Source organism: Mchenga conophoros, linkage group LG15, assembly GCF_057382185.1.
Source record: "Mchenga conophoros isolate Kocher_MC1m ecotype Shallow Benthic linkage group LG15, M_conophoros_male_GT1.1, whole genome shotgun sequence".
NCBI classification, from domain to species: Eukaryota; Metazoa; Chordata; class Actinopteri; order Cichliformes; family Cichlidae; genus Mchenga; species Mchenga conophoros.
In genome coordinates, this window is record NC_140540.1 from 1,762,876 (window position 1) to 1,773,790 (window position 10,915).

Below are 10,915 nucleotides of genomic sequence, written 5' to 3' on the forward strand. Positions count from 1 at the left end.
TTGGGAACTGCAACGTCAGTAATTTTGGGTGGAAGATTTTACAGTGTTTTGGCCTCTGCTTTCATATTTGACAATAAAAAAACAAATAAGCCTAAAAATGGCACTGAAGGCAATTTATAAGATTTGATCTGAATATGCAGAAGTAATTCTGTCCTACTATAGACTACGATATAACAGAAATCAAGTTTAGACACTAAATTAAATTCAATTGTTTTTGTTGTTGTATGTTGGGGGTTGACCCTCACGTGTTTGGACCCTTGACTCTGAACACTGTGAAACATTCACAGTCAGCAGTGCTTTGCTAGCATTTCTATGATCAGCTAGAACATTTCTCCCAAAAACAGACCGATGGAGAGGGCTGTGCGCTGCGTTTACTCTGAGTAAATGACAAATGTAAATGAGGGCGACTACAAAAGATAAAAAATAAAGTAGGTCATTGCAGTCAATTCTATAAGAAGCTAGGATGCCATTAACTTCAAAGAAAAACCAGGCTTGAAAACTATACGAACTAAGAAACTACTCTGCACAAGCCCATAGTGAAGCTATCAGAGCACGTAACAGAAAAGAGTGAACGGCAATCAAAGGACTCGTTAGGTATTCGTGCAACTGCTCGATGCAAAGAGGGTTTGGACTTTATTTAACCATATTTAAAACGTGTGGAGAAATGCTGCGGTTCAGCAACAGCGTAACGGACGAGCACCGATCGATTGAAAGCTGCACATCCCTTGATGACCGCTGATAATCACAGCACCGTTTTCATTGGATGGCAGAATGGCGACCTGTCTTCATCAGAACCGAGACGTTACTGTCACACCTTCTGTGGAAATACGACACGCTGCAAAAATAATGGAAGGAACAGACCGGAGGGAGGCACGTTGTTGCCGTGCAGCACGGGTACCTCACAACAAGGAGGTTCTAGGTTTGAATCTCCTGGTCAGCGGGGCCTTGTTCTCTCTTTTTCTCTTCGCCTGTGGCCTTCCTCTCACAGTCCAAAGTGCGCTTGTTGTGTTAACTTGCGAATCTAAATCTGCTGCAGGCATGGATGTGAGTGTGAACGCCTGCCTCTGTGCGTTAGCTCTGTGACTGGCCACCTGTCCAGGGTGTACGTCAGCTGGGATAGACTCTACCTCCCCCGAGGACCCTGAATTAGATATCGGTTGAGAAAACAGGTTGACTGAAGTTAAATGGATGCTTCAGTCAAACAGCAAAACAGATGGAACTCTTCAGAGAAAAGGAGGGTTAGCAGAAATCAAAGCTAGTACATAACCATTACAAAAGAAGGCGAGAACATCCTGGTCATTCATTTTAAAGTCATTGAGCAGTGTTGGAGCAACAAAGACCCGGGAATTCCACACAGGTGTCCCGACTTACTCCTGTTTCTCCTACGGGCGTCCTCTGACACATGGCATACTTGTCATGGCTGTGGCGGCTCATCAATAAGGTCACGGAGCAGCAATACAGATGCTGGGTGAGGTCTCGGTCCTGGAGAGAGGAGCTAATCAGAGTCTCTGCAGGGGAGCAGGCTGTCTAGTAAGACTCTATCTGCATGCGCTCACACAAATACATGCACTGTATACGCTCCTACATAGCCAGCAAACAGGAAGGAGAAACAGGATAAATTTAGATCTGTAGAACTTCGAATTGTAAACAGTTAGCATGCTGTATATTCTCAACAAGTGGAAATAGGAACAGAGAGCTCCAGACTCCAGCACAAGCCCTTTTTAAGGCCATAAACCTCGTTTGTGTTTAAAAAAAGAAGTCTTTAAATTTTCTTTACCGAGCTGTCAACAAAGCTCGTGTCCCACGGAAAAAACTGACGTGAGGTCAAATTCATTCAAGGATTTACTCAGGACGTCTGCTCCATCAATGCCTGTGTAAACTAGCATTAGCAGCGTGTAAAGATATAAAGGGATGAAAGACACACTTACAATGTGATTCAATCAGCAGTAAAACACTCTCAACTGTGAACATGCTGTAAACTCACAGAAAATATAGTCTTGTGGCAAGATAGTGCTGCTTGGCAATAACACACACACACACACACACACACACACACACACACACACACACACACACACACACACACACACTTATAAGTTTCTTCACTGTCATCAAAATGTAATATTGCGCAATTCACAAAGAGGCCAAGGACATTTGTAAGTTAAGGGGATGGAATTGAATTTATATCAATAAAAAATGACACAAAAGATTTATCAGGTAAATTCTTTAAGCTTATGAGTCATCAGACTCTACGACCTCACCGTGACCTGGATATTTGTGTATTTCAAGTCCGACTCGGGGGGGAAACGATGCAGTTTCATTACTCTTACACTGTGACGAATATCTGGCCACTCACAAAACTTTACCTGGCCTCAGTGATCGATGCTTAATTACGCCAGCTTTTCCTGGTTTTGTGGATTATTGGTTGGGGGGAGAGCAGCTTGTTTGAGAAGCCAGTGAAAACCAGCAAGCTTATAAAGACAGAAACTGTGTGAGCGATCAGTAATGCATCATTGCTCAGCAGTCGATAGTAACAAACTGCCTTGAATCAAGTGTAACGACATTAGAGGCAGAGAATAGGGAGGGATGGCAGATGCTTAGTTTGTTACCCAGCCTGCATTTGATGTAGCTATGTCAGCCAAGCCACAATTATGCTGTAATGTTCCTGGCAAACAGTGGGCAGGCCAATTAATAATCCAGAAAACATATGCTTCTGTTTGCAGCTTTAAAGTTTATTGTAGGAATTGTGATTTATAAAAAAAGAGGCAAGAATTTATGTATAAAGTCAGCAAAAAACCAAAAAACCATGAAGAGTTTATCTAAAATATGCTATAAATCTATTATGGCTATATGTGCTATACAATATACTTATGTTGGTTATGAGATTGCGCTCTAGTGCCGACACAGTCTGGGAGCGTGTGAGCATGATCGCCGGGGGCAACCATGAAAGTTTTAGGGCTATTGGTGCAGCCAGCGGATGAAATGCTAACACTAATAAAAACTGTCATTAATCCCTTTTGATTATTTAATCAATGACGACGCAGTGCATGTCAGCAAATGCAAACACGATTAGTCAATAGTCCTCAGACCACGAGCATCGACACTAAAAGGACTCTGGTACCAAAAATATCGTCTCTACCTAACAGATCCTGAATATTCATATGCAGAAAATATTTATAGAAATTAATATCATCAGGAAATATTTGGTCTTTAATGGAATATTTTAAAAGCTGTGGGCTGGATTACCCTGAAATGTGTCCTCTGGTACCCACAAAGAAATAGTTACAGCCTCTGACTTTTCATCCACCTGTAGCTTAAAGTCTTAAGTTGGTCCCAGAACATTCAAATAATCTAACTGATACTCTGGCAAAGAATTTGACAGATATACTTTTGGTCCCGGACGTTCTGTCCTATAAAATTGATGATAATATTCAAACAGAGCAAAGGACCTGCATGTGCCCATCAGGTAACCATCGCTCATTAAGGTAACTGGCTGCTAGTAGCTGCCAGGGTCAATGTAACATCAGTCCCTGAAGGCCCCTCATGTAGGCCTAAAGGATAGTCAGTGACACCCTCCAGTCCCCAGGGAATGGTTGGAGCGTCTCTAACTGGTTTGAGAGTAGATGAAGGTTGCAGCAGTTGTTAGCATGAAATTATTCAAAAAAGATGAATATAGTGCAGCACTAAAAACCTCCCTGTGATTGCTTCGGTTGATAGCAGGTTTCTGCCATCACCAATAGTTTGCATTAGAAAGGTCGGCTAACTTGCAAACGTCTATTCACCGAGCTGTACTGAAACTGTGAAAAGTAGAAGAGAAATCGGAAACAGAAACTGTTCTAAATAATAAATGCTGTCCCTGTTAAAACATGTTCGCAGCAGTGGTTAGATCCAGTTTCTGGTCTAAAGACTAAGTGACGAGTGTTTGCAGCCAGTTTGGTGTCTCCATGTTAAGTATGGGCGGCTACAGTAACCTGCTTTTGGTGCAGAGCTCTCTTTGCAACCAGTTTCACCCAGTAACAGCCAGCAGCCTCTTGCAACTACTTGCCAGGTAGCCTTTTTCTCACTTTGTTGCTTCCTCTTGTTTTGGCACACCCCTGTTGTAAATTGCAAATACCTGATGACACTGACACACAGCCTGCATAAAAAACGTGCTCCGGGACCTTAATTACAAGAAACAAGAAGCTTGAAAAGCCTGTCCCATTTTATGCATCTATGTCCAGCTGTAATATGTTTGATATGAATATGCGACTGTCCATCGCCCTGTGAGTAACGTCTTCTGTAAATAAGCTATAGTAAAGATTATCCCCATCATCAACCTGTTTTTCTAATGTCTCCGCACTCTCAAGGACGAAGGAGGAAGTTAATAAGACTCATTTAGCACAATGCAGGAATTGAAGGCTCACCAGAATGCAAAGATAATGAGATAATAAGGTTGCTTTGCAGTAGATAAACATCCAGTAAATATCACTGGCTGTCACAGGTGTTTAATCAGCACTCATCAACATTCACAATGCAAAGGGGCCGTCCTTAGGAATTTAAAGAAGGGTAAAAGATGTGGCTGCTGGTAAACTAAAGCACTGCAGCTACAAATCTATCCACCTATAAACCTGCACTGATGACTCTAATGTATGATGCTAATGTAGGCAAGTTTCTTCTTTGTCCTGCTGGAAATCTGTGAGACGTGCTGTGACGCTGGACCGGCGCCGGTGTTTGTTCATCAAGCGGAAATAAGAAAGCTCTTTTTTAGTCTTGGCAACTGGACTCGACTGATGTCAGGAGCATAATGTGGTAGTCATTATCCAAAGGCTAAACACACACGCCTGCATCAGATCAATTACAGATGACTTTGATTTGTTTGCTTATTTCTCAAATGTGCGTCCTGTCGTGTTGTGATGTGACTGATTTATACACAAAAAGGTGCAGATTGCACTTGGCAGTGGTGGATTTATGTATTTGGATTGGAAACCAGAGCAGTTAGAGAATAGCTGTGACTGCAGGTTGGTAAGTTTAGCTTTTCTGCTGCTTTGCACGTTGACAACTTGAATTTAGATTCATCGCTCAACACGAGAAAAAATTATACCGGACCGACCGAACCACCCCCACCTGGCTGAGCAGCGCCGGAGCAACGTATCGAGCAGTCAGCTCTTATCCAGTCAATAGATTTTTAGCAACTGTGGCTACGCTTGTCAGCTTTAGCTGATTGCCTGACATATTTCCTCAGTGTCTCCTGGCTCATCTACAGTTGTCAGTTCTCCAGACGTGGCTGTTGAAGCCATGCCCCTGGCCGTTCAGTTAATTCCCAGTACAGCGTGTCTATTTTTTTCTTACCTGGACTGGAGCCAGTCCTGTCAGTCCTGATGTCTTCATTGCCCAGAGTGGCTCTGTCTATCTGGCTCAGGCCTCGGTGCATTACATTTCCCCCGTCTCCCTCTGTCCCTCTGCTTTCGAGTCTCTGACCTCTCTTTATTTCACTCTCGGTCTCCCTCTCCTCTTCTATTCAATCTTTTCCACTTTCTTAGCTCTATTTTGACAGTCAGCCTCTCTTGCACAACCCTACCTTTTCTTTTTGAACTCTTGCAGCACTCCCAGCTGTGGCCCGGCAGCGCTGCAGCAGTGCCACGTCGGGCCCTGTCAGACATATGGAGAACGCAGTGGACCAAAAGCTGGGTCACTTCAGCTGCAGAGCGCCAGCGACGCATAACAAATAAAGATGTTATGGAGCTAAGGTAAATTTGTCACAAGTGACATAAAACACTCGCTCTGGCACCTGGGATGAAATAGGTTGTTTTCTATAAAGATCACACTCAGTCATTTTCAGCCTCAGCTTCTCTGTATTCTCTCTCAGAATAGCAAAGCTGATGCAAATCAATAAAGTAATTTTCCCCCAGACTTGTCGTAATTAACAATCTGCCACGTGTGCTCAGGGGAACTGCGGCATTTGAATAGAAGCGACTTCCAGCTGCTGTGATTTAAGAAGTTTAAGACAGGAAGGCGAGAGGAGCTCTCTATGAGTAAGCATTTCACTAATGCGTTTATCATCTGTGTCCTTACAACTGATCTAAGCTGACATTGTGCTAACGTTTCTATTTAAGTGGAACTTTTCTCCTCAAGAGTCCTTTACTCTTACGAATTAATTTGCTCCAGGTAATCAAAAACGATGCCGGGTTATCGTTCTGCTGGCTAGTTTTTAAAAAGGAACAATAGAAGGAAAAAATCAATTTTTCTGATTTTAAGTTTCAAATTAGAACGAATGCTATAATTTTTTAAATACTGACATGACGGCAGAGGGATTGAATATGATTGTTAACGCACTTCTGGTAAAAAATATAAAACAGTATAGAGACTAACGTATTTCTACCTGTATATATTCCCTCAAGGGGTGCAAAAGGAATCTCCGGGGTTGAAAATCTGCAGTTCCTCTAATGACCACTTGAGGCCGACTCCAAAACTGAGTAAATCCACACCAGCTTCTATGTCACAACGCCTGCTTCACACTGTGGATTCATTGTAGCCGACTGGAGTCACTGAAGTGGAACGTTTGTCCACGCTGGTGTTGAGTTAATCTGAAAAATCTGCCTGCTAAATAAATCAGTGTTTCATGTTTAATTAGTAACATTATAGTATTTTGTTAGCTTTTATTTGGCACAAATAAGTCTAAAAACAACCAGCGCATGTGTGTGAATGATTATATTTATAGTCAGTAAGCTAACGTCTAAGTCTTCTAGTTTCACTACTTTTTTCTGCTGGTTAGGATTATGCATTTAATCAGTTTGAACTGGTGGCACAGTGGTTAGCACTGTTGCCTCACAGCAAGACGGTCCTGAGTTTAATTCCACCATCAGGCCGGCTTCTTTCTGTGTGGAGTTTGCATGTTTTCTCTTCAGGTACTCCGGCTTCCTCCCAAAGACATGCAGTTAGTGGGGTTAGGTTAATTGGTAACTCCAAATTGCCCATAGGTGCGAATGGTTGCCTGGTTGACTGGTGACCTGTCCGGGGTGTACCCTGCCTCCCGGGACAGCTGGGACAGGCCCTCCTGTGACTCTGACAAGGACAGTAGGAAGAGGATGGATCATCAGTTTAATCCAAATAAGATAATGTAGATTAAAATATAGCTTTGTAAGTTTCACCTTGGGGATAACTAAAGTATGTATCTATCCTACACCGTGCACGTTAGATAATGATGTATATCTATGCTTGCTATAATCAGCTGGTATGACCTCCAGGCTAATGACGTATTGTGTGGATCTTTTGAAATAGCAGCAGCTTTGACAAAACGTCAGTACTTAATTCCCAGCAAAGAGAACAAGCTTCTTCTTTATGCATTTGCTATATTTCACAAAATAAATGAATAGAAATTAAATGAATTCTTTACTCAAGGTCTGCTGGTTAGTTTCCTTTCTTCTTCTCTTAAATGTAATGATGTAATAATGAATAATGAAGCATGCATTATGGCCACGAGTTCAATGACAAGTTAGCAGGTGGATGCATCCGTGAGGTTTTGTCCACTGCTGTCTAAGGCCACGTCCACGTGTTGAGCTCATTGTGCTTCAGCAGTTTAAATAAAGACACGTCTGCATGTATACAAATGGATTTCTGATTTAAGATGATATTTATCAGGATACAAAAGAGTTTTGTGTTGTGGTTAAACAGAAGATAAATGAAGTTTCTTGCATACAAACTGACACCATTTCAGTGTTTCTGGATGTCTTTAGACGTTTCAGCACACTGTTATCTAAATGCTGCATTAGAGGCTTCTCAACTGTGCCATCAATTGTATTGCGGAGAGAAACGCTCTTCACAATCACAGGCAGCCTGCAGCGTTTAAGTTTTGGAATTAATGAAGGGAAGTTTTATTGACGTGTAATCAGCGTAATTATCCCGAAGAAGGCAAAGTGAATTCTAATCACTGCCAGTGCAACTTTTTCCAGATGATCACCTTCACTTCCTTACAAAACAGCCTCTCGTCTCAGACTCATCGTTCAAGAAAGACAGCTCTCCATTGATGAGGAATAAGTGGCCAGCAAACAGCGGCGGCATTACCGGCGTGCCGCATACATACAGAACACTCGCTGTGTGTTAAGTACGCTCCTCGCCTGAAATACACTGATGAGGTGAATCCAGGAAAAAAGCTATTATCCCTCTGATTTGCTGGATTAAATCCACACCACTCAACACGCAGGAAGAGGTAATGAAGACAAGCGAGAGGAAGGATTGCGTCGCCTTTCGGCAACTCTGGGGGAAAAAGTGGGGCGGTTTGATTCAATAACAGGAATATGCTGTAAATATAATGTACATTCATGTGCAGGTAACCCCAATAACTGGATATGCATATTTCTCCTGTTTTGGCTTCCCTTCATTGGCTTCCTGTTAAATCCAGAATTGAATTCAAAATCCTGCTCCTCACATACAAGGTCTTAAATAATCAGGCCCCATCTTATCTTAATGACCTTGTAGTACCATATCACCCTATTAGAGCGCTCCGCTCTCGCTCTGCAGGCCTACTTGTTGTTCCTAGAGTATTTAAAAGTAGAATGGGAGGGAGAGCCTTCAGTTTTCAGGCCCCTCTTCTGTGGAACCAGCTTCCAGTTTGGATTCGGGAGACAGACACTATCTCTACTTTTAAGATTAGGCTTAAAACTTTCCTTTTTTCTAAAGCATATAGTTAGGGCTGGACCAGGTGACCCTGAATCCTCCCTTTGTTATGCTGCAATAGATGTAGGCTGCCGGGGGATTCCCATGATGCATTGAGTTTTTCCTTTCCAGTCACCTTTCTCACTCACTATGTATTAATAGACCTCTCTGCATTGAATCATATCTGTTATTAACCTCTGTCTCTCTTCCACAGCATGTCTTTATCCTGTCTTCCTTCTCTCACCCCAACCGGTCGCAGCAGATGGCCGCCCCTCCCTGAGCCTGGTTCTGCCGGAGGTTTCTTCCTGTTAAAAGGGAGTTTTTCCTTCCCACTGTCGCCAAAGTGCTTGCTCATAGGGGGTCATATGATTGTTGGGTTTTTCTCTGTATCTATGAAGCGCCTTGAGGCGACTTTTGTTGTGATTTGGCGCTATATAAATAAAATTGAATTGAATTGAATTGAATATGCACTCAGCTGAGCATTTATGGGAGATTTTGAGATGATGTGTGAAATAGAAGTTCCATAAAAGTGGCCGGTGTGGGCGATCCGTCACATTTATGTTAGTCTGCGTATTTCTATCCCGGTCACCACAACAGCTCCAGACGCACAAAGCCACTTCTGGGGGAAGTGATTGTGTTAAAACCCATTTGTTTATGGGGACGACAGTGCGCACGACGCAACGGCGTGGTCTCACTGAGAGTTCTCCGGCTATGAAATCTGAAGCGAGACTTTTCTGCTGAGCCGTGTGGCAGAAAGTAGTTCTTTCAAACTTGACTTCACTGAATTTACTTTCTTTTCCTCACCTGCTTCTGTCTTCTGGCTTCTTTTTTGTTTCGTTCTTGAGCGTCATGAGTCAGGGTGACTGCTGATTGGCAGCATGATGGGGCAGAATACGACCATTAGAAGAGATGAGATCTGACTGTCCCCACACTTGATGCCTCACTGTACACTTTTTTTCTTCTTTTTGCCAAGAAAGCAACAAACAACAAACAGACTCACTAAGACCAGGCAACCGGGCCAACATATAAACAAGATAAACAATGTCTCCGGGGTAAGCGAGAGGAGCAAAGGATGCAGGGGAGCTCTGTGCTCCGATCGATGCCATACATACTGCATGAGTTCCCTAAGAACTATGGGTGGAAGTTGTTCACTTCTATACAGGCAGTTCAGGCAAAGACAGCGCTGCACTATTATTGAGATGAGGTAAAACTATAAGAAGCAATGAGTGCGTGCATGAGCGAGAGAGAGAGCGGTCCTGTTCTCAGATAATAAAACGCTGGGATCGATCCGCAGGCTCAGCCAAGCAAAGGCCGGGGACACGTCTGCTTTAAGTGGGAAAATAAAGAAGGAAAACCAAAACATTTGGATTACGTCGTCATATCCCTCCATAGAGCTTTGATTCTCTCAAATAAACACCCGTAAACCCCGGCTATACCCGAGCTCTCAGCGGAAATTAAAAAACAAAATTGGCTTCATAAATATTAATCTGTGTAAGGCAGAGGTTGTGCCCTTCACGATTATTCATGCTCTCTGGTCACATTCGTCAAGAGTAAACAGAGTCCTCCTGTTTACCTAATGCTGAACATTTGGTAGGTGAGTGGGCATAATTGATGCCTTCATACTCTATTCTGGAGGATGTAATTAAACATGGTCTGCTATAGCAGACATTCATCTCTTTCTTCACTTCCTTTTGCCACACACACACACACACACACACACACACACACACACACACACACACACACACACACACACACACTCATCAGACTAACATGCAGAGCACACTTCTGCACGATTGCACTCTCATCCATTTCTTCAACAGCAGGGCCTCGATTCACTCGAAATTAAAGGCAGCGAGCAAGTTAATTTCACAGCTTTTTGGCATGTTATCAACTCTCCTGCAGCTCTAACTGTGGCCTCTGCCTTAGTGTCTTGGTTTTTTAGGCGTGGGCGGGGTAATGTATGATTAACTTCTCGCTTAAGTGTGACGGAATCATCAGCACGCAGAAAATAAGCCAATAAGACGTTTTTTATGCCTGTGCATCATTGCCTGTGAAGCACTGATGACAAATGTCTGGGGAAATCTTTTATTAAGGCGTGGCCTTCAACATTTTAAATAGTCCACACATACATAGAGAAAAATGTTTGCGTCAGTCGGTTTGGGATGTTTACAGCCCTGCACTCGTCTCCGTCCAAGATCTCAACCAAATCCTGGGCTCTTTTCCTTCTTTTTCTTTCCCATTTTGTTTTTTTGTTTTGCTCGGTAAACCACACTGCATATAT

At 42.9% G+C, this 10,915-nt stretch overlaps 1 long non-coding RNA gene across 1 annotated transcript; it reads left to right on the plus strand.

The window, feature by feature from the left end:
* Positions 1 to 5,637: 5,637 nt before the first annotated feature.
* Positions 5,638 to 6,479, plus strand: LOC146557471 (uncharacterized). The gene is made up of 3 exons (XR_014888650.1): positions 5,638 to 5,726; positions 5,925 to 6,011; positions 6,378 to 6,479. It is a non-coding gene; the product is annotated as an uncharacterized LOC146557471 (long non-coding RNA).
* Positions 6,480 to 10,915: the final 4,436 nt, after the last annotated feature.